At 39.2% G+C, this 25306-nt stretch overlaps 1 protein-coding gene across 1 annotated transcript in view; it reads right to left on the reverse strand.

Moving 5' to 3' along the window:
- The window catches only part of NPAS3 (neuronal PAS domain protein 3), an 821118-nt gene that overhangs the window by 122230 nt on the left and 673582 nt on the right, over nt 1-25306 (reverse strand). The gene's annotated exons all lie outside the window — the stretch shown is intronic.

A 25306-nucleotide genomic window follows, 5' to 3' on the forward strand; every position in this document is an offset into this window, starting at 1 on the left:
CCCTTTGTCAAGTTTAGCACCACCATGGTGTAGATTCTGAGCAGAACAGGAGACATACATGGCCCCTAGAAAACTCTGCTTCTAACTCTTCATTCCCAAGAGCTTAAGCTTTTTTGAAGCTGCTTTTTATAACATGTATTTATCTAGCAAAAAAATTTTTTTTTGAAGATTTACTTATGCATGCAGAACGGGGTACAAGCCAGAGGTACAGGGGCGGTGAGAGGATTCACCAGAGACAGAGTGGGGCACAAAAGGCTGATATCTAGCAATTTTTTAGTTCATTTGGTTTTTGTCACCATACCCTGTTTGTGTAAAGGCAAACCATTCTGTGAGATGTGGGTGTGTTCAGCTCTTTTATCCTTGCCCTGTCAAATAACTCACATGTTTGGTATCAACTGGATGATATGGTTTTGGTTTTGTATAGAAACAGCAGAAATAAGGAAGAACATTCTTACAATGTACAGATTTCCAAGATGTGTATATACATACCAGCCTCTTCCTCTGTAAGCTTAAAAGGAGGAAGTGCTGCTTACAAATAGGTGCAAAGGTGGAATATTTTCATGAACTATTACTCATTAGCTCTGTAATCATGGTGAATTTTCCATACAAAAGAGGTCAGTTGGGGTCTGAAGCAGCTCTTTTTATTTTTCTGCTGGCATCAGCTTGTTTTACCTTACATCGTATAAAATACAAACCTCTGTGTGGGCTTTTAAAAATGTCTTATTTTGTATAATCTTTACATTAGGCTGATGCCGAAGGTAAAGAAGGCAGATCAAGTGATTTCAAAGAGAAAAGGGTCAGTCTGAAATGCAGGCACTCTTATTTCGGTAACATTTGACAGAGGCATGGCAGGGCCGGGTACCTGGTGAAAGGGCCAAAGGATTATTAAGGGCTGAACTCGCCTCTTCTGATGCTGCAATTCTCCCTCCCAAGAATAGCAATAATGTACCTAAAAAATGGAGTTGGGTCGGCCCTCCCTGGTTGCGCAGCGGGTTAAAGCACAGCATTGAGAATCTAAAGCCGCTTGCTTCCACATGAGTTCGATTCCCGCCTGCCCCGGAGGTGACCACATGGTGTGGCAGACCTCTCCTGACCCGCCCACTGCAGTGTACTTCATCCATCTACCTGTTCTGTTCTGTCTCTGGTGAAGCCTCTCACCGCCCCTGAGCCTCTGGCCTATACCCTGGTTCTGTATGCACAAATAAATAAATCTTCTAAAAAAAAATGGAGTTGGGTCATCAGTATTATGACAGGAAGCTATGTGACAGGGACAGAACAAGAATAAGCTCTTTTCCCCATCAGTATTGTGTTTCCCCATCAGTATTGGGTCTCAATTGTCTGGAGTTTCAGGTCTTTGTCAGACCTTGGAAACTGTCAGAAATTCAGACTGTTGCAAGTTTCTTGATCAATCTTTACCAAAGAGCCCATCCTACTTCATTTCCCTTTCCAGAGTATTTTGCAGCCTTCAAATTCTTCCCCAGTGCTGGCTCTCTTTTTCCTTCCAGGAAGGCAGGCTGGCAGTGGGCAAACTGTCCTCAAGAGCGTAATACCCAGAGCAATTATTATCCCCAGAACTCCAAGTCCTAGTAAAATGATCACATCTACTCCCAGACACCACTTGATTAAAATTTTAACAGGCTACATCTTCAACATCTCTCAATTAACAGAGGTATAAGCAGAAAAATGGGAGGCTGAATTCAGTTTGGTTAATAGCTATTCCTGAAAAGGCTTGCATAACTTTTACCGAAAATGAGGTACTTTTTCTTTGCTATTCAATTACCCTCTCCTACTGTATTACCTGACTACTGACTATATCATTTTACAATAACTATTTCCACCATTTGATATTGTTACAGAGCGTAAATCAGGATTCATAAGTGATCAGTTCCTACCCTCTGGGAGGGAGGGATTACATGGAAATAATCCCTTTAATGTGCGCCTTGCCTCTAAGCATTTCACACAGCAATAAATGGGTAAACTGACTTTGAGCAATTAAGAAATTAAATGAAACTAATAAAATGTGTGTTTTAATATTTCCTAATGGTGATTTTGTTTGGGGATTACTGAGCAGGCACTCTCATCTCACATGGAGTCCAACTGCAGCACTTTCGTCAGTCTGTCACTCTTCTCAAACTCTGTCTTTAATACTGGAATGTGCCTTTTGGCACAGACCACAGATTGTGATAAGATCACAAGACAGATGGGAGATAGAATAGATTGTTTAGGGGTGCTGGGTGCTGAATATTGCTGGAAGCCAGTCTTATAGCAAAGAGGAATACACCACAATCTTCACAACCAGATCTGCTTGGATCTCCCAGCATTTACTTTGCACAAAATATCAAGAGTCTAGCACACCCAGAGCAAGAGTGAATCACATTCTAGCACAGCAAAGAGCTCAGGAGATTCTTCCCCAAGGCTAACGTTGTGTGGAAAGGCTGACACTGAGAATCGGACCCTAACATGGTCTTGATGCCTCTGGTAGAGTCAAGACCACATTGTGTAGGGGAAAGCACAGACTCCTTGCAAGTTTAACCTGGCTTAGCGAGAGCAGATGATTTTCTTCCCCTGCTCTGTGACCTTGGACACTCATTCAGCCTGTGAGTGTCCATTTTTTGATTCTGAAAGTGGCTGTGCTGTCACTCTGAGGGACGCTGGGTTCCAGCACAGTTACTCACACAGTTTCTCATGGATGGCGCTTCCTTGACCTCCACTCCTGGGACTGAGCAAGGCAGTGACCTGGGATGAGTGCAAGATTTACTCTCTACTGTCTAATTTTGAAACTAGTGAAACACCATGAAGGGGGGAATAACTGTAAAGTAGCACTACCAAATATGGTCTCTACTTTTTTTGTGGGTAAGACATACTGGCACATTCTACTCATAGGTAACTTGGTGAGGAGTTTTCAGGGTTTGTATGTTCACACTGGGCATCACTTTCATCAGAAGGAGCGATGTGTGCTTTGTGCCTTACCCAACAATAACCATAGCAGCAGCCATGTACACTCTGACAGGTACTTTCTGTAGAGTTGACCTCATAGTAATCTTGAACTGGTCAGATTATCCCCAACTCAACTTCCCAGTAGAAGAGCTTGAATACTAGAAAGACCAATGGCAGAGGTAGAGTTTAGGTTAAGGCCTGCATGACTCAACCTACTGCTTCTTAGTATGTATGAGTCAGAGAGGCTGGGATCAGCAGATCATCTTTAAGCATCACTTATTTGAGAGGAAACAATGAAAACCATGGAGGGAAGAGGCTGAAGGCAGACCACCTTGCCAGTTCCCTGGGCCAAGTACACTTGCCACTGGACTCTAGCCGAAAAGGGCTTGCAGATGCACTAAACTGAAACAGACCTGGGTAGACAGAAGTTTACTATGAACCTGAGTCATTATCATCTTATCTTCCATTGATATATAACTTTCAACATTTCTTATACCTCTTTTAAGAGTTTCAAGCGAGAAGAGTGTCAATATACCCCTACTGAATAGGTGAAAGATTTATGGTCCTGAGAAGATAAAATGAGTGTTCATGTTCACCCAGCTCCTCACTGGGTAGAAACAAGGCTGTACAGCCTACTTGGGTAATTTTCAGCTTGCCAATTTTCTAACTACTCAGTCTTCTTTTTCCTCTTAAGAAGATGGACAAGGTAGTGTTAAACTAGAGCTCACCTGTCACTATTCTGTGACTCAAACAGACTGTAGAAATCAAGACTGGGTTTTCTTTTTCTTTTTCTTCTTTTTTTTTACTTGATGAACAGAAGACATTATTCATCTCAACTTGAAGAAAAAATAGAGCTCTAGTTCAGTATGAGCTCTTACTTATCTACAACTATTCTAAAAGTTTTGACCGATGAGAAGTTGGACTAGTGTCTTGTGCATAGTGTTGTGTGTTTGTGATAATACAAATGTTTCTTGAATTAATAGCCTGGTTAGGCCTGAGAAAAAAATGATCTCTGCTTGATTAGGATAATATTTTAAATATTATATCATTACTATTAACACATCATTTACCTATAAAATGAGTTAAGATATAGCTTCACATTATATTTATTCCCAAAATGTATTTGTCATATTCATTGGGAGCTGTGCTGCCTTCTACAGATCCCAACTGAGTTTACCTGAGGATAGGACTTTATAAATGCTGAGAAAGAACAGATTTTTAAGGAATTCTTTAAATTGATAGCAGCATTTTCCCCATAACTGTTTCATCACCTAATCAATAGCAGGTCTGTATTAGTTCCTTAGTTTCCCATTTTCATCCCCTATGTCCTCATTATCTGAATTTTCACGTAGGTTTAATTATTCTTGGCTAAATTTCTTATTGATGACTTAATAGGATGGAGGAATTTAGTTTTCTGTTGATCACTGGTCACATACCCAAGCATTAATTATGATGCACATGGTGGACAGGTAGTTTTCCCCCTTCTGATAATGTGCTTCACACTAATCAGAAGAAAACACTATGTGAGAACAACTTCATTTTATAGTAAATTCAATTACTTTATGTGATTTGGTTTAAAAAACCACAGCAACCCCAAACCAACTATGCTTTGCTTATTAAATTGAAGAACCAGATGTAAGGACCATTGCACTGTGTCCTTGGCTTTGAAGGAGACCATCAGCCTGGCTCTTGTAGGCTTGCTCAACTTCACTCTTAAGGAATTCCTGTCACATTGCTTATTATCTCAGAAAATAGCATTTTGTTCCAACTCTTCTCTCTGTCTCTCTCTACCCAATACCACCATTGATAACTCCATGACAAACTAAAGCCAGGAATGCTATCCCAATGGTCAAGCTAAAACTCACAGCCGCTTTCCTCAACTTTATTTCACATTCTCTAAGCATGCATGTAATCTGCACAGTAGACACAGTTGATTTGGTAACTCTGAAATTTACTGGAAAAAATGTAAATATATTATACAGTGGTTTGCGTTGACTTTTCCATGTCAGGGCATTGTACCCTGCTGGCAGATAGGGTGGGGGACTAATTTGTCTTTTCATACATCAGGCAAGCATGTCAGTAGCCTCTGCTTGGCTCCCTGTGGTGAGCAAATACTTTTTAACTACAGCAGTGTACTAACAGTTCAACTCATTGAATTCTGTGCTCCTTTGATTGAAAGGGTTTGGTACAAACGAGGAATAGGCAGTAGTGCTGCAAGTCATCCCCACACTGAGACAATTTAAGAGGATACATTTTTTAAGCAAAGACTATAATGCCTATTTGTTTCTTTCAGAAATAGTTCCCTTTTAGCAATAATATAAGATTCGTTTTTATCAAAGGCCATTGGAAACCTGCCATTTCTGAAAGAATTTTCTAAACCTTTTTTTGGTTTGTTTTTAAGATTTCTTGATGGCATTGTGATTACTGAGAACAGGAGAATGTTACTGGCTACCCCCTTTTGCAGCCAGGCTTCACTCCCACAGAGTGTCAGCAGTGCCAGGAGAGATGGCTGTACCTAAGAGGACTATTCGAGCGGCAAGTGCCCTAAAACCCAAGTCCTAGGTTGGGCTTTCTGATCTACTAAGAGACTCTGACATCCAGTTAGAAAATCCTGACCCAGGATAAGATGAAAATTCTTTCTCACATGGCAGGTTACAATCTGTAGTTTTGGGGGGTCATATGTATGTTATTGAAGGATAATAAAGTGATAAAAGAATAAAATATAATAAGATATGATAGCTTGATTAGCATAGGTTTTCTTTGGATTTACTGGTATCTTAATGCCATCTTCATAACTTCCTACGTATTGCAGAGCTCTACTGAATATTTATGAACTGTTTTGACAGAAACTTGATGTTCTTTACTGCTCTGTCTCATTCTATGTATTTGCTGACTTATCTGAAGAAAAACGCATAAAAGCATTGGGTCTTTTACAGAAATACGTGTATAAATTAGTAGAACAAGAAGAAAGGTTTTATATCAGAACGATGAGGCAGAATGAAAAAAAATCCTTCCGATGTCATCAAAAAAGAAAACGAATTCACTCTCTTCTTACAGATATGTTAACAGAGCTTTCCTTTAGAAGAATTTGAGCTTAAAAGATACCATATCATGTGTTTATTCTATCTTCAGAAATAAAAATTTTGACTTCTTTGGGAATCGGTAAGGCCAAGTACTTATTTTCTTTCTTTATATACACTATATATATGTGTGTGTGTGTGTGTGTGTGTGTGTGTTTATATATGCCTGTGTTGATAATTTGCGACCAGGGGATCCAAAGGGACACACCAGAAAACCAGTTCTGAATTTTGACTAAGAAGTGCTAAAAGGTAACTCCAGACAATATCCTACCTCTCAGAGAGGTGAGAGAAAAAAACTAAGTTCATAGAGAAGAGGAGCAAAAGAGGAATGAAGAACAGATAGCGATTCAGACTTAGGCAAAGTTATCTGGAATAGTTTTCTGCCTTTATGACTATCGTTCCCAATACTGAATGGATCAAGCAATAATTAGCCTGGTTGCTAAACACTCAAAAGTGTTAGATGGGTCATTACCTAGACTTGGGTTCTAATTGGGCATATTTAAGTACTTCTGTAAATAGTCTCTGTGTAAAACAGACAAGCTTTGAAGTCTCCTCTATTTTTTTTTTCTTGCTTAAGAAAGTATAAGCTGTACTTCATTTTTTTAAAATTGTAATCACGGTTCAGCTATTTCTTCATCACCACACATTATGGAAGTAGTGGTTTTTAAGATAGTTTTATATTTCAATATCCTTTTCATTATGAGATGCCAGTGAAAAGAAGAACCTAATGCCTTAATACTGAAGGGACATTACATGACAGGAGTGAACCCAGGGATTTGTGAAAGTGACTAAATCAAGAAATTTTTAAACCTCGCTTTACAAGGTTACTTTAGTTTTGAAGTTTTTAAGTATCTGTAGGGCAGAAAAGGCCAACTTTTTAGTATTTATAACAGTGCTAGGGAGGAACAAAAGGATGTAACTAGAGGTTACATTATAGTTAAAAAGTGGAATGATGCCAAGAAAGCAGCAGTAACAATCTTAAACATAAATGAAGTCAATCTCCCTTTTCTCAAGATCAAACATATAGTAAGATGTCACTTTCAAAGCTTCCTCATTACCTTGGTAGTAAGGAGACCAATCAACATAAAATACTTGATATTGGCATAGTTAATCCATTATCCTCAAATTTTACATGGTTCAATACTTGTCATTTAAATCTGGATGCACAGTGAGATGCATGTTAAGCATAGCCAGACTTTAGTATCAACATATCTCAATTTGGTTTAATTGTTTTTGTTCTCTTAGTAAGTTTTGTCCTCCTCTTCCTTTTGGTCATGTGAACTAAAAAATGGAAAACACTTGTAAGATAGGGTTGAAATTTAAATCTTTTCCTGATTGTGAATATTTATTTCAAGAAATGGTAACTGAATAAAGATGTCAGTAATAATTAATGGAGTTGATTTTTCCAGTTTTTGAAAGTTACACAGGGTACTTTATTCTCATCACAGTAAGCCAATATGGATATGGCTGAAATTTTGGGGTATATTTAATATATACATATAGTAATGCACACAAATAAGACAATCATTCATTCCTGATTGTTCTTAAAGGGGCTACCCTCTAAGGGAAGATTAGCAATGCCAGCTCACAGCAGGTGCTGCATCAAATATTTAAGAAATACTGTTGAGACAAAAAAGAAAATAATAAAATAATAAACCCAAAGGTAATTTGGCTAAAAAAGTGAGACCAAGGGGTAGGGAGGACCTTGTTCAATGGACACCTTGGTTCCTCAAATTGGACCATTTCATCAATGCCATAGCTGCTGTACGTGAAACAACTGTCTCTCCTCCCCCATGTTATGTGAGGGACTGCAAAAAATCTTACCCACGGAAACCACAAGAGGTGAAAAATAATATTTTAGTAGAAGTGGGTGGTTGGCCCTGTCAAGAAATTAGTTTGGGAATTAAAAACTCAGTGCTGTGATGAATTACTGGCCCTCTAGAATTTTACCTGTTTATTGTTTTAGCATATCTTGGGCACTTCCTGGGAGTCATTTAGACACCATGGATATAGTGTATAATTTATTCCTTTACCATCAGATGCACTTTTTTTTTTTTTTTGCTATTGTAACTGCCAACTGCAGTAGTGTTCATATTTTTTTATGAAGCAAGTCAATGCTCTGAGCACTCTCTAGGTGCTATTTTAAAGGAATAAGTTAAATTCACAACTGCTTAATAACAGACCGTGAGTTAGTCTTGTTAGAATAAGGAATGTAAATAGAACTGTCAAGTAGAGAAAATGAGTCAAAAGAAATGACTCATTTTGGAGGGTAAAAGTGACACTGTTTCTGAGACTATTTAGGGGGTTGAAGGGGGGGGGACCTGAAAAATCCTATGTTCTGTCTCAACAGAAAAAATGCTCTGATAATACACACATAATTTAGCTTTTTATTTGAGACACCCCTGCAGTTTAGCCAGAAAATTCCCCAGAGATATACTATTCAATATGGCAGCCATGTGTGCTACTAAGCATTTAAACATTTTATATTTTAAAATACAAAGTAATACATTTCTAGCACAAAAGTTAAAAAAAAGAAAAATCTAATATTTTATATTGATTACCTATTAAAATTTCCTCATTTAATTTTCATTTTCTAAAAGATGGCTACTAGAAAATTTATACTTCCACATGTAGTTTCTAATATTTCTATTGCACAGAGCTACTTTAGAACCATGGAATCCCTGAGAAGGATATGAAGCACTTGAATATCATAATGTCATAAGGTGACATTAAAAGGAAGAGGTGTAAGGAAGAAAAAAAACATTAAAAATAGAGTATCTTTAGAATTAAAGAACTGCATTCTTAGATTTAATTTATAATTCAATGAAAGATTTTAGCCAGATATTTATCAATAATTTGTTCTCTGACACTGAATATGGATTGTGGGGCTAAAAAGAAACATTAAAACTCAGGACCTGTCCCCAAGTGGGCTTTATTCCTCTTTGGAGAAATGTGACAAACATAAAGCTAAGTATATAAAAGCATAATGGAATAAATAAGTTTGTGGTATGAATGCTCTAGTTCTCGCATTTCTAAGATCCCTTGGGGATTTTCTTAAATGGTACACAGATGAGTTACCAGCTATGCTGGCTCCATAGATGTGGTATAGAAACAAGAGTCTGTGTTTTTAAGATTTTAGATGATCCTATAATATCTAGTCCATGGATGACAATGAGTAGCTGATGTGAATAAGTCAACAGGTGGCTGTGAACTCCAAGTTTCTGAGAGTTTATCTCCCATGCTGGCTTCATATGGAGAAGAGCATGAGAAAGAACAGGTAGCCTTGATGAAAAGATGGGAGTGATAAAGACACAAGAGGTGTCTAATTGTGCTGGATAATAGCAAACCTATGGTAGGCTCCATTATTTTTGGTTAAGCTAGGACTTTGGGAAAGTATTAGGTAAAAGACTCAAAAAACATTAGGTGATTGATTTTAACTCGAGGGAGATGGATCTATTTTAGTTTTCACCAAAACCTTCCCCACCATCCTTTAAAATGTGCACACATAGCTTCAATAAGTCACTTATAACAAATCTCATGTCTTTTCTTTTTCAAATCTGTATCTCAGAGATAATTATCTTCCACAGACCTACCCTTACTTGGAGTTAACTTCCACATATTGAAGCCCTGGGTTAATGTTTCCCATCTCATTTGTGTCCAAGTCTGGCACACTGAAATCATGGGGAAGCACAAAACATATTGTACACAGTACAGGGTGCAAGTCCCTTTGTTTTTCTTGACCATGAACCTGGCAGCACTGATGCTACAACTTCTAGGATAGGCAGAAAGATCTCAAGATGAGGAGCAGCTGCTTACTGTTAGACAATCAAAAAACCTTAACATGTGTGACCGATTAGCATACCACCAAATATTTTGACTATTTACACATTTCCATGCCAACTAGGGATGGCGGCCTGGCTAAAGATGTTTCCAAAGTATTGCTCAAGGTTTGAATCAACAAGCACTCATAATAAGCACTTCTTCCATAAAAGAAGCTATGATATGTTAGAAATTGGTGATATAAATCCCCTGTCGTGTGGTATTTTATTAATTTTAACTAAATTTACCAATTCATTTGATAAGACATATACAATTATCAAAATCTTCCAGTTCCACCATACCCCATCAGTTTTGCTTTAAAAATCAATAGAAGGACAGATACTATATTGGTTAAGAAAGGTGGGGGGTGGGAGGTGGGAAGAGAGTGGTGAAAACTTATCAAAAGTAAAATTGGATTAAGAGTCAATCAAAATCCAACTGTGAATTTATCATTTCAATGAATTTCAATGAATGGTTTAAAATCTGTTTGAAATCTATTTGAAAATGAATATGTAATAATATAGACATATCTCCTTTTCAAAGCCAGTATTGTCAGATGTATTCTGAGCATTATAATTCATGAACAGAGTAGATGACTATTTGAAAAGTATTAAAATGAGCTGACTTTTCAATACAAGTGTCTTCACAATAAGTTTTTCTATTCTGGGCAATTCAGAAATGTAGACAATTGTGCTAGAAAAATAATATGTATTGTAATATTCATTGTACAGTAGTAGTGTAGTAAGTGGCAATTCTGGACATTACAAGAGACACAAGGATTATTTTCTGTGATTGCACAGAGAATACTTGGATTTCTTGTGAAGGTTTTGCATTGGAAATGAGATTCATCAGTCTGAACGGGGCAGGGTTGGAGTCCTTAGCAACATGCTTATTTTGTAGAAGGTCACTCAATAATAACTTCCTCTGCCCTCCAAGCTTATTAAGACTGACTGGCATATATTAATGAAAACACCTGATTCTCCAACCATAAAACCCAGACAAAGACTTTATTTTAATATTAAGGAAGGAACCCTTAATTAGCAGGGTTTCAAAAATGTCAGCTTCTTCTATTAGCTGTTCTGGTCCATCAAAGCCATAATCCCTACTGTCAAATTTCATCACATGATAGACAGTTTGCTGGCTGTTTTTTTTTTTTTTTCCTTTAACTGATCATACTGACTGAAGCTTTTAAAAAAATTTTTATTTTGCTATCACATTTAACAACTCATTGTGCATTTTCCTGTTATACTCTTGATTTTACCACTTTCAAAGAGTCTTAGCACATGTCAACTGAAAGGCCGGGGTGAGGGGGGAGGGCATAGCAGAAACACAAGTATTATGTGTGAATACATATGCCTTCCCAGCATCTGATTAAGGATTCTTGGAAGACCTGGACTTGCTTATATTGATTGCCTTCATGAGTTTTCTGTGTCCCAAAAACACAGACAAATAAAAACAATCTCATAGATGATTTCCCATTTTCTGACATGTCAAGGAGAAGGGGAAAATATCTGAAGAGGAACCAGGACTTTTAAGATAAACATGTCACCATTAACATACCTGCCTGTTGCAAGGAATTCATTAAACAGCCATAGCTTTGCATTGCTGGTCAGGAGAGAGTGAAAATGACTTACTAAGCAGGACAGAATAAATGTGTAGCTCAAAGTATTTGTGGTTAAATCTGAGCCAAATGTTTACTGCTGATTAAATCCTTTTGCAAATTGAAAATTTCATGCTGTCTATACCAAGGGAAATACAACACACACACATAAAAAATCAAAATCAGAATGACTAAGGATTTCATGGGCAACTTTTGTGAAGCTTCAACTGCAGCTCTTTCCTTATCCATAAAAGAACATGAAAGCCTCAAGGGCAACAGTTTCAGTGTTTAGGAATGAGTTATGACAAATAAAACCTGCAGAATGAACTCATGGAGGTGGCTTGGACTTGGCAGACTTAACTGCCAAGGGCTGGGGAGCTCATATCCCTTCTCTTTAATGAGGATCAGGGACTTATTAGAGAAAACTGTTTTCTTAGCCTGTACAATGGCCAAGTGATGTCCATTTTCCTTAGCAACCAGAAGCCCCCTTTTTACTTGAACAGTTTTTCCTCCTAGACTCCAGGCCAGAAAAGGCTATCCCTCTTGTAATGTCACATATCTTTTACTTATGTCATCCATTTCTTCCCTGTGAAACAACCCAACTCCTTGCTGAGCTTCAAGAGAACTGCCTGGGAGGAAGTGTGTGTGTGTGTGTGTGTGTGTGTGTGTGTGTGTGTGTGACTCTCAAATCCCCAAACAAAACATTCAAGGGTTTTTATTTTTACTGAATTCACTCATTCTTTTATGCCTGGGAAGACTTTATTTTTTTCTCCCATTGACCTTTTTTTTGATTTTCTCAATATCTATTTTCTTAACAGTTCTACATAACCACAGACAAAAAACAAAGCCAGATAATCTCAATTTCAAGTCACTAATGAGTCATTATGGCTCTAATGTACTTTTTTTTTTTCTTCTTAGATGAAAGAGATTGTTGAGGTGAGTTTTCTGGTAACCTATCAGTTGAATTTATAGCCAGCCTATTTCATACTGCCTAGTAGCTATGGGTGACTGTCCACAATTACTACTAAGTCTCTTGTTCTAATTTTTACTGGATCATTTAGACATGAATTCCTATATTTGAGTCTGATGAGTTCCTGCCTTTTCCACTGAACATTTAAAAGGGCACCTTACAGGATAGCTACCTAAGGTGGCATATTATTTGTACTAGACACATTATTTGGGATTATCATATCCAGTTTTACAGTTAATGAAATAGGCAAAGAGGACTATGTTTAGGGAGGTTTTCTGCAGTTTACTTTTGCATGTTCCTAATGGAAAATACTGGTTATAATGCAGATTCTAGTGGTGAACTGGGATGGAGAACACCCAGGTCTGCTCAAATCATCTTTAACTAGGAAGTATTGATAATATTGCTTTCCTACTTTACTGTTGTGTAAAAATTAGTGTATGCAATGTGACAAGCAAAGCATAAGGCATATGTCAAATGATCTCTGAGTATAAATATTTACTGTAAACTTCTAAGGGCAGAAGTCATATCTGTCTAATTCACTGTTACAACTCCTGGTACCGTGTAGGTCTTTCATGTATATTAATCAAACGAATGAATTTGCACACATGGATAAAAATGACATAATTTTTTGAGAAATGAGCTGATTCAGGGGGGTTTGGTTAAGTGTTGGAGGTCCCAGCATTATATGCTGGTTTATTGATTATGCTTACCCATTCATTTAATTAACAGAAACTCTATGCTTGGACTATCCCATATGATCTCCTGGAACTTAGCAGTTAAAAGTGTGCCACAGCCATAGGAACCCAACAAAGCCAAGAGGGCTTGATTCAGAAACAAACTATAGTAAGTGGGGACAATCAGAAAATTCATGTTGAATAGAAATATAGCTATCCATTCCCTCCTTGGTAATGCAACAGGTTAGGACAAAGCACACTGCAAGCTAGCCATAGACTCTTCAGTGTGAGTTCGACCCCAGGCTCCCAAGGTGATCCACATGGTACAGCAGGCCTCTTCTATCTCGCCAACTGCTGCCCTCAGCAGTGTACTTCGTTGATCTGCCTGTTCTGCTCCCCACTCTGTCTCTGGTGAATCCTCTCACCACCCCTCAACTTCTGGCTTGTACCCTAGTTCTGTATATATAAAACTAAAACAAATCTTTAAAAAGAAAGAAAGATAGAACTAGTTCATTTCTGGGATCATAGGTCTTTTGAAACTCTAGTGAAAGGTTAATTTCCTTCCCTAATTTCTCCCTAACTTTGCAGAGAACTTGGGTGGGTGAGGTCACAGATCCTGAGTGTACTTGTAAGATCCAGTTTGAGGAGACCCTGGGATAATTCTGAGGCAGTTCACTGCCACATTCACTGGTTTTCAAAAAAGTTTAGCTTGAAAAAGCATTTTGTTGTCAAAAATAGCACAAGAACTCTAGTCCTAGACTTTTTGCAATACAGCAAGGTGATACTGAATCAAAGTTCTTGAAATAGAAAGATCAAATAAGTTGAGGTGATACTATTAACGTAAAAAAGACATACTATGAACCACTGGTTCAAGCATTAGCCTGAAAACAGATCTCTTTATCTGACCCCTCCCTCATAACCATTAATTTTGGAATGAGGGTGAACAAGTCACTGTACCTTCTTGGTCTTTCCATTTATCTTGAAAAAACAATCTCTGACTCTTATGATGATGCAGGAGAATAGTTAGAAAACACCCATACAATGTGCTTAAGTCCATTAAAACATCTCCATTTACACAATGCCTATTTATATGAGTGGAACTGCCAAAAGTGAAAGAAAGTAACAGAGGAAACTCATGAGGCTGGATGAGTTTTCAAGTTGAGGAGCAAAAAAGGAGTGGGGCTGGTTTCCCAGAAAAGCAATACCTAAGGTTTGCAGGAGCTTTGAAGAACAAGCAGTTGTAGTAAGAGGCAATGGTTAGAAAAGTCAGCATTTAGAAAGGAATGTACCCGCTGATTGAGTTGCCTCTTTTGTCCCCCCAAATATAAAGATAACACTATTATCTTTTTACATAATGCACATAACTACTGCTCTGAGATTTGGATATTTTTATGTAAAATTATATATATTGGTAGGGACTATTCTTGTGGTTGGCAACTAGAAGAGGGTGAGTCACCAGGAACAGGGCCCGGGAAAAGATTAATTTAGAGATCAACATCATAGGTATGGATCCCTTGTTCTGTCTTCCTCTTTCATAAGACAATTAAAATTTTTCTCTCACCAGCTTTCATTCCCTTTTTCTCTACAGTCTGGAGAGCACTTGTTCCAGAAACTAAAATCTCTTCCTCTTAGCTACCTACAGGGAGCCCTTCTCCAGGAACCAGGCTTGTTGGATGGGATGCTATCTTATCTTTAGATTCCAAGATACCTAGCACAGTGCTTATTGAAGGTTTGTTTATTTGACTCAACTGGGCTGTCAGAGTGCCTTCTTGTGTTCTTGCTGCCTCTCTGGAATCCTGGGTGATTATTGTTAGTCAGACTGAAGAACTAAGATCCTGAATATGGGGACATACCACAGTTTCACAGCTGCACCAGCTGCAGAATCAAGCTAAGAAATCAATCATTTCTGCCTCACATTCACATGTTTTTCTGAGATACTGCCTTGGGAGAGGCAGGGTTTAGTGTTGACTTGAGCTGGAAAGGCCAGGTTTGAATCCAGGTATGTTAACGTCCGTATGTCCCTGCAAAGATAACTGAACTTTTTCAAGCCTCCATTTTTCTCATCTATGAAAGGAGATTTTGCTACTTATTCAGGATTGTTGAATGAAATGCAATAAGTCTTGTGCCTAGTCTATAGTAAGTGGTTAATACACAGTAACTATAACAACCACTAGGATTACCCGTGCATACTCTTCTGCTCCAAATCAGATTGGAAAGAGAAACTACAACAAGCTACACAGCAGAGTACTTGGCTTTTCTAGTTATTTAGAAAGTCTCCAAACTGTTTCTTAACGCCAATACTCTTCAAGTATAGCTGCTGGTGAAAACAGTCTGATTAAACACTGAGACTTACTTTTCACCTCATTAGTACATCTGTATGAACAGGGGACAAGAAAGGAACAGGCTTAGAAATGTTGTTGGGCCAGTACCACCAGGTGAGAAACCACTGATGTCGGAATATAGACTTTGTTCTTTGCAACTGTTGCCATAATTTACTTGCACTTTGAGTGGTGCAAAATAGGATGTGATCCTTAGTGAGAGATAGATAACAGGCTATATGAAAACTGCAAGACTTGAATTCAACTCTGGTCTTTTAAGACCCCAAGATGAAATGCCTAGATTGCTACTTTGGAGATACATGAGGAGGATTGGCTAGGGACTCCTTGCCACTTAGCGCTCTTCTGTAAAAAAAAACAAACAAACGGGAACAAAGCAAAAACTACATGAAAAAGGACTCTTTTGTTTCTTTTTTTCAGTCCCCTGACTCCTTTTGTGTGGCTCAGTATATGTCCCTGATTCTACTGGTATCTGTGCAATTTGTAGTAACGCACACACAGCTCTCTTCTCACTCTGTCAGGTATTTTGGTTTTCATATGTTCAGACAAGGATATTGTAAATGTGCTGTTAAGTATTTACAGGAGGTTTCTTCTACTAGTTGGCAGGTTATGCAAAAAGATTTCTCAAAGCCATGTGCCTATTTGGAAAGCAAGAGAGTTGAGATGACTTCCTATAAAACAAATAATGCCAAAATGAACTAGGAAACTTATAAGGAAAACAATTTTATTTTATGTCCTTTTTAGCCTGAACAGTTCTCAGGATCTATTTGGGAGAATTGAGACACATGCTGGGATGAGTTGGAAGTGTGTGCTGCAGAGAGCTGGGTTCCAGTGTCAGCTGTGGAGATTATTTTCTAGAGATTCAGCATTTTTTTTTAAAGATTTATTTATTTATTCATATAGAACTGGGGTACAGGCCAGAGATGTGGAGGGTGAGAGGATTCACCAAAGACAGAGTGGGGAGCAGAACAGGCAGATCGACGAAGTACACTGCTGAGGGGAGCAGTGGGCGGGTCAGGAGAGGTCTGCCGTGCCATGTGGTCATCTCCGGGGCAGGCGGGAATCGAACTCATGAGGAAGTGGCTTTTAGATTCTCAGTGCGGTGCTTTAACCCGCTGTGCCACCAGGGAGGGCCAGATTCAGCATTTTAATGCAGAAAAGGAAGGCAGAGTTAAAATACAGTCTATCAACTCTGCTTCCTTAAACTTCATCTTCCTCATCTTTAAATTTAGTGTCGATGACACTTTTTTTTTTTTTAAGATTTATTTATTTGTGCATACAGAACTGGGGTACAGGCCAGAGGCTCAGGGGCGGCGAGAGGCTTCACCCAAGACAGAGTGGGGAGCAGAACAGGCAGATCGATGAAGTACACTGCTGAGGGGAGCAGCGGTCTGGTCAGGAGAGGTCTGCCATGCCATGTGGTCACCTCCGGGGCAGGCGGGGATCGAACTCATGCCGAAGTGGCTTAAGATTCTTTGTGCTGTGCTTTAACCTGCTGCGCCACCAGGGAGAGCCCGTTCCTCATCTTTAAACTGGCCCTGTATCTGCTTGCAAGATGTTTTGTAGACTGAGATTATATGTGTAAATCACCCATAACTGTGGCCAGAGGGCATATGTACTCAGACTTCTAGTTTTTCTCCCTTCTCCATTTTAAGTCTCTTCCAAGTTAGAATACTTTGGAATAATCCTAAAAGTGTGCTGATCTTCATTAGCATTGTTATCAAATAAGACTGTGGTTGCAATGGACACACCTGGTATCCATTTCCTATGACCTAACGATTTTTAGAACTGAGGTTTAACATAACTCTCATTTCCCCAAGGCTAAAAGAAGCCCTTATCAATAGTTGGCTGGTCAGTAGCATGATACATAGAGATATATTTTTGATAGCAAATGGCTTATATTTTTTAAACTTAAAGACAGAAGTTAATATGTACAAACTTTAAATGCTGCCCCTTTTTAGTATAATGTGTGTTTACTTAGTGCTGTAAACCCAAATCTTGGAAATGTTAGTGATCCTAACTTTTGATCTTAGAGTGGGCACTGAAATATAAGGAAGACTGTTAACACTGGCAATTTCAGGGCCAATGTAGCAGAATTAATACAATGTCAATTTTTCTTTGTGTCTCTAACAGTGTTCTATTATCCTGATAAGTGGGTAGCCATTTCACTTTTTATTGATATAGCTATGAAAAAGAATTAGATTTCAACACTTATGTAACTGAGATTAATTGATTGATTAGATTTATTAATTAAATATTCCATTAAATTTTCTTTTGAGGAAAAAAAAAAAGGATTGTGGATTCCCTAGGGTTTTTTCCCTAACCCATGGAAGAATAAACAAGGAAATGCATAACTAAATATTGTATCTTATCTTTGAGAGATAATTAAGCAAGTAGATGTATCACTATATAGAAAATTTACTCACTGATGGCTGACTGTCTTGTAGTAAGACATCCTCTCTCAGTACAAGGTAAACAGATTTTTCTTCTTTGTGGACAAATAAGAGACATCAACGAGCTGTTAGGAAAATTATTTGGGTATTCCTGAAGTGGGCACATCTGTCTCTACACAATAACCAGGCTGCTATAGTTGGGAATAAAATAGTTTACCTAAAACTTCCCAATCATGCAGTGTTTCAGGGATCTGTGGGAAAATAAAAACAGCAAGTGGCCTTTCAGGTAACCCATAATTAAAAGCAATTTTGAGCTGTCTTTTCAGGGAACCTACCCAGGGGAAGTATTTGCTACCTGTTTGACCTTCACGATTGTGAGTCCTTGGCAGTGTCAACGACCCTCTGAACTGAATTCAAAACTAATCTCTGACAGAAAAAGAGAAACAGAATTCATGCAAATCATATTAATTCCAACATTTCCCTAGTGAGCTGGGTATAAACTACAGCCTAATTAAATATTTTTTAACGATGTGAGTAATTTTTGCCAAGGGGCGGATTCAGGGGAAAATTTAATATGAGATCACAAAAGCTGTTCCCAGCGTTGATTCTGTAAATTAATGACTATCTGCCTTATGATAAAAACATGCTGCCAAGAATGAAAATGAAGTCGGCAAAGCTTGCTCTATTTGTCTAACAACCAAATATACAGACTGCAAAACTTTAAAGGCAATGGGAAATTTCCATTGTGTTTGTGTGATAGACTCAGGATAAAGACGCACCCAGCTGACAACCCAATAACCAGTTTTATGGCACTGTCAGTGATATGGGGCCATTTATAAGTAGTTCTCGCTATGGTCCAGAGACATTTGAAAGCAGTTTAGTTAGTTAAGAAATTATATGCAACTTGTTTCCAAAAGAAATTCAAGGTGGCTCACAATACGAAGTACACACAACTCTAAAGCCAAAAAGGAAGGTCAGAAAGATATCAAGGGCAAGTACTCAATTACTTGGTACAAATGTTGCTGGCATTACAGCTCTATGGATTCCTTCCTCAGACTGACCATTTCCACACCCATCTTGATCCTCAGGGCAGTTCATTCTAGAAACCTGAATTGGATTGCTGTCCAAGGTCATGGGGGTGAAAAATGGCAGTGAATACAGCAAACCAGGGGATGATGTCAACACAGCCCTGGGCAGCTCACTGCATCTAAATCTATAAATGGTTGTGGACAAAAGGTGGCCTAGTAGATAAGCCTTATTTTGTCTGCTTAGGTCCAATTTGAGAATGGAGCTTCCCCTCGCTTTCACACTCTTGTTTTAGGAAGCATTTTGACATTAAAAAAAAGAAAAAAAGGCAGCTTGGCATATGTTGCAGCAAAGGAGGGCATGGTGCCTGAATCAAAGCCAGGGAAAAGTCCCTCATCTCACTTTGCTTTGTGAGGGCAACCTGCTTCTAATGACTCCTGTAGTTAACACCCAGAAGTTGCCGGCGGTCCCCTGTGACGGATGACTTGGGCTCTGCTGGCCCCCGGTCATCAGGCCAGCCCATTGCAAGGGTTTTAGGAGCTATATTTATTTAAATTTCTGTCGGTGCCCAGCGATGGAGATTGAATTTACAGTCTTTCAATTAGAAGGTCATCTGTGCTAACTAGTGCACCACTGCCTCATTATAATCATAAAATTAGTGAGAAAAGACTGGCATGAATAATATGGAAACGCTGGTTTCAAAGGTGAAAAGGTGCTATTTCCTCGGGTGACAGCAGAAGAGAATGCTACAGCATGCTCTTGATCAGTAAATACTCCCTTTCAGAGCAAAGAGAAGCCCTTGAAAACCATTACAAAGAAATATAAGGCTTGTAAGATAATTTTATGAGCATATATTCAAAAACTCATAGTGACTATCCTTCCTGAGAGATGTTTCCTATTGATGTAAATTGATACAGATAAAAGTCGCTTGCACATCTCCAAAGCTCAGCTTTTGATGTTTAACCGTATTTGTTAAAAAATCTGAGTTGATCATTAGTGAACAATTGGTAGTGGAATGAGAGCAGTGCGGCCAGACTGTGGCTCATGGCCGGTTGTCCAGGTTGTGGGCTGTGTGCCAAACCTTCTCACCTTGAAGGTGCTGTTACCGATGGAAGCACTGGGTGCTACTCAATTAGTATGTTTGCGCACTAGAAATGCTGTTTTGTTGTTTTTTTTTTTTTAATTCAGAATAAGGAAAATAAAACCATCCAAAGTCGCTTAATCTACGATTCAAGAAGGAAAAAGACTCCAAATCATTACTTTCTGAGTACTTCTAGCTATCTGTTTCTCATCTCCTCTCCACAATGATCTTGCTAGGGGAGGGTACTATTATCTTTGACGTACCAAGGAGGAGGCTGAGGGAAAGGGCACAATTCTCCTAACTTGAAACTGGGAACAAATGACAGGCCTCTGTGAGATTTGACCTCAAGGACCCTTCCCCATTCTGGACAGAATTTGCCTTCTGATTCTGTTCCATTAATTGAGATAGTGCTTATTTGAAGTACATGTTGATTTCCTTTACCTGGAGAGAGATTCTTAAGGAATTGGATCCAGGGAGGCAAGAATGACTGAACTCTGAATTCATCAGCTACTCCTCCGCCAGCCAGTCATGGAGGGGCGTCTTTGAGTGTGTGCAGTGAGCAAGAGGAATGAAACTGCTCTCTGCTTGCAGACAAGTGGTCCGGTGACAAGCTAACTGAGGCGGAGCAGCATGCAGGAACCCAAAGGGAGGTGAAATGCAGTGACATAAGGATGGAGGGAGTATGGCTTTTAAAGGGGCGCTCAATTAGTTTAGAAAGACAAGCAACAAAGCATAACAGTTTAAGTTATGGAAGACACGATGGTTTCTGCACAGGGCCTTATAGCCAAGGTCAGAAAAAGGCAGAGAGATGGTTTACACCTGTCTGCTCAAAAAGAGGAGGGAGTAACTGTGGTCTCTAGCGTGTTCCTTCCTTTGCATTCGACCTTTGTTTTTCCTGTTCTCCAGCCTACTTTCCTTGCTCCCCTGGCCCCTCTCACCTCAGTGCAGGTGGCTGGCATCCTCAGCCCTGCTTAAAAGCTATGGACTCTGACCCAGGTATTGCTCCTGCGGGAACAAGGACCGAGTCCTCTCCAGGGATGCAGAGGCATGGACCTTGCACCAAGGAGCCAGCACAGAATGCGGGGAGGAAAGACAGGAGATTCTCTCCAGTTTAATTCCCCCTGGAAGGGACATGTCATTTAGAAGCAGCAGCAGGAAGAGCATGCAGGGGTTTCGTTTTTATTTTTTTTCCTGCAGCCTAAGTGCAGGGGCATTGCAGAGGGCTGTGCTCAGAGGCGGGGAAGATCAGAGGTGAAAGCGATGAATAATGTGCACGTGGGACAGTGACAGATCACTTGTGACAAATGCAGGATGACCCTCCAAAGCTTGGAGTGCAGAAGAGCCTCCCTCTAATTAAAGATAATCCAGAATTACCATGCTTAATTATTTTCAGAGGTTTCTTTGAGGTTTTTTTTTGGTCTCGAAGTGAGGGGCATCTCTAGCCACAAAGGGCAAAGGATGATTTACATCACGAAACAAACTTGAGATAGGCTCTGTTTGCCCTACCAGGCCTGTAGGCCAACATCATCTCACCATGCAGGTCAGTATTTCATGGGTTGGCTTCACACACCATCTTCCTTACCTGCAGGGCCTCTGTCTTCTCCTAATCAGCTGCTGCTATTAAAATACGTAAGATTTTCTTGGCTTTTTTTATAGTTTTCTCAAAATGAGGTTTAAAGATCGTTGTTCTTCTGTGAAAAATGTATCGCTGTTCCCGTCTATGGAACTCAATCAGGTTATCCTGGGAAGGAGCCCAGGAATCTGCATTCTAAACAAGAAACCCAGGGTAGTTTTCACATTAATGACAGAAAGTCATAGGTTTAGTGGCTCCGGCTTTGTCTGGCAATTCAGTTGTTAAAAGTCTCTCCTCTGGCACCCACTCCCCTCCATACCACCACCAAACTGTCCCAACTCAGTTCCTCTGTCTGCCCTCAGGCCACTTTGCACATCCCTTCATGGCCTGGCCCGTCCTGAACACAGTGTCCTTTCCTTTGCTGCACATAGGTCTTAGATGATTGTGATTCATCTTGCTTGATTCAATATCCTGCCATCCCCACCTCTTTATCACTCCTCCTGCCTAACGTTGGCACCACAGTCCTTTACCTATCTTCTGGCTTCCGCAGAATTAGTTAAATTCAGCATAGTTTTACGATCTCATGAAGTTTTCTTTACATAGGAGCTAAAACCATATGCTTCAAAGCATGCCTGATACAATACCAATGTTTAATGGAGTTTATAAAACAGTCCTCTGCTCACAACGTATAGTAAAATAAATGCCCGTCGGTTGTCTGAGAGATGATGGCATCTTTTATACTATGGCACCAGTACCAGACTGTTGGTTTCTCAAATGTATTAGATCAGAACACAAATGGGTTTCAGCCCTATGCAAACCTCTATGGCAACTCTATGCTGAGTTTTATGTCAGTTTCTCTTGAGCTAGTCCTGTCACTTAGCAAGGTGAGACCATCTTTTGGACACGAGAACATCTGGCCAGATGCTCTAAGTGCTGTGTTTTGGTTAAACAACCTCATATGTGGGTAACTGAGACCACAAATGTGTTTTAACAAAGGAGTTAACTGTCCAAGAAGTGTGTGGGGAGAGTTATTCCTTGAGATGAGAGAGATCTTTTGTATAATGGGCTTGCCATTTCAATGAGTACAAAACCTCGAGGTTGTTGCCTATTTTTCTGAGGGTGGAAACAAAGCCAGCACATTTTGGCATGACTCAAATTTGAGCTAACACCTTCTACTCCCTAATTTAAACTTCTTGGGATCCTGGTACCTTCCCAGAATGAGGTTCTCAAAAGGGAGAAACTCGAAGGCAAGGACACTCAAAATTACTCATTGCTGAGCTGGGATCCTAGGGGCAGAACATGCCACCCTATACTCCTCAACACCTGGGCTGTGTTGACCCAGTAAGTTCAGAGTGGAGGCAACTGAGATTCTGGAGACTTCAATGTATGATGATAGATGGGGAGGTTAGAGGAAGACAGTTGGGTCACTAAGAAGGAAAGCAAGGTAACTATCTTTTCATACATGCAAGATGGATCCGAGGATACCACCTTCCTCCTTATCCTGGCTATATGTGAGAACTGGGGACACACTCATATATGTCCCAATCCAGGACCACTTTGAACTCTTCCCATAAATCTAACTATAGCAGTTCATCAGCAGGCACAATGTGTGATTTAGACTCACTTGAATTCTATGACTTGAGTCTTCAAGATGTTTTTATCCCCATGTTTTCTTGGCTACCCATAAGGTCTTCCTTCTCAGGAGTTTACCATTAACAAACATGGAAAATGGCACAGGTAGAGTTATTTTCAAAAGCCCATGCAATTAGAAGAGTGTAATCTATCTGTGTGTGGTGGTCTTTGGAACTAAGCTTTCAAGGGACCTCATATCTACTGTTGCAATTTGATGACTTAGATTCCTAACAGAAAGTCAGTAACACCTATTAATATTAGCTTCAGTTGTCCTGGTTAACAGACAAATTTAGTTCAGCAAGTATGCTTCCTGGTACAGCCAAAGGATCCCACAGGCTACCAGTCTGTTTTCTTCCCTTCTCTACACATTCCTACACGGTCCTACACCTTTTTTTTTTTTATAATAACCTAGGGGAAAAATAAAACTAAGAGGGCCAAGAGAGAAGAAAAGGGGAGGAGGTAAGGGAGTTTAAATAGGTTATCAGGAAGGGATGGTCTTCAGTGACTATAAATAATTAACCCATCTTTTTCTGAAGCTGGAAAAATATTTTTGAAGGGTAGTGTCATAGAGGAGTTACCAAAATGCTCATAATAGGATTGCTGATTGAATGATTTATGTATTTATAAACTTATACAAGCTTATCTGGGTACACGAGTTCTAGAACTTTTAAAAAAGATGTTTCTAGAAGGGAAAATCAGTAATGACTGAAACTATATGAACATATGAGATGCCCTAGGATGGAAAGGTGAGAATTTATGATTCAGGTGTGAGTTTGCCCCTAAAGACTTCGTATCTGCTTATCACTTAAACCACAATTCAGAGCCATCCTTGATGTTGTGAAATAACAATGTGGTACTCAGTCAGAGGGTGAAATGTTCAGGGTAAACAGGATTAGTTTCATGCATTTAAATTAAATTGGTTCAAGGTGAAACAAGTGCTGTTAATGAGATGGTAGTTCAGGAAAGAATTAAGGCTTGGTCATTCAATAAAGGACCAAAACTAGATCCTGTTTGCTCTTGGCCATTAATGTGGAAGAAGAGTAAGAAATAGAAGGTAGCGTGGATGTATCAGAATGATCAGATGACCCCAGGTGTATCACTGATGCCCTTCACAGTGCTGATTAGAGAGATGATGGAAGTCATCTTACTTTCAGGATCCTGATTCAGTTATGCTTCCACCATTTAAGCAGAAAAATGTAATGCAGACCTTCAGAAGATAAAGCTATTTAATGGACTAAATGCATTATTAAATGGAATAATTGCATGATTTTTCTTTTTGTGCTACTCCATCTGGTAACTACTAGGAGGATTTATGCTCTACAGGTATCTAGATGATCTAATTCACTAAGCAAGTTAGTGTGTAGCTGTTTTTTATTGTATAGTTGAGGAGAAGGACATAAACACTGCTTCCATGAGGAAATAACCTATTTGCCTTGTACATCCTTATGGTCAGCAGCACTCTTTTGAAAGTGTTAAATACCGTAATTGCAGGGACAGCTAACACTGCAAAACAGTCTCCTTTCTGATATCACAACAGATCCCCCAGGAACCAGCAATCCTTTCTACAGTGAACACTGCGGTATACGCACAACAAACAGCGGCAGGATCTGCTGTCTGATGAAGAACATCTTCACCTCTGCCCCCACGGAGGTCGAGTGACTAACATGGGAATCACAATTTTATAAATCAAGCCATATTTGCACTTTTGTGTGGGTGCAAAAGAATCACTAATAGGTGAGCATGGGAAAGTGGCAATGAGTACTACAGGCTAGTCTGCAGGCATCAAACACTAAAATGATTTTCTAAGTTGTTCTAAACGATATTTGGCAAGAAAGGGATATAGCTATATAGCTATCATGGAATCTTTCAGTTTGAACTACTGGAAAATAGAAGCAGTAGGCACTTCCATGGGAAGATATTTAAGTCTTACATAGGACCAACTCTTGAATTACTGTGAGATCTTAGAGAACATGCAACTAATTTATGCAATTTCATGAGTACTTAAACATGTCATGAAGTCTGCAGCTACTAGGAAACAGAAATATTCCCAAACGACTTTGATAATTTCAGTAAGATCAACCAATCACCTATTGGCTTCTTCCATAAAATGAATGCCAAATACACAGAAAAATTGGGGCTGAACAGCATGACACAAGTTATAGGTGGAATGTATCAGACCTCAGCT

Source organism: Condylura cristata, unplaced genomic scaffold (genome assembly GCF_000260355.1).
Source record: "Condylura cristata isolate star-nosed mole 26May11 unplaced genomic scaffold, ConCri1.0 scaffold00013, whole genome shotgun sequence".
Lineage (NCBI taxonomy): Eukaryota > Metazoa > Chordata > Mammalia > Eulipotyphla > Talpidae > Condylura > Condylura cristata.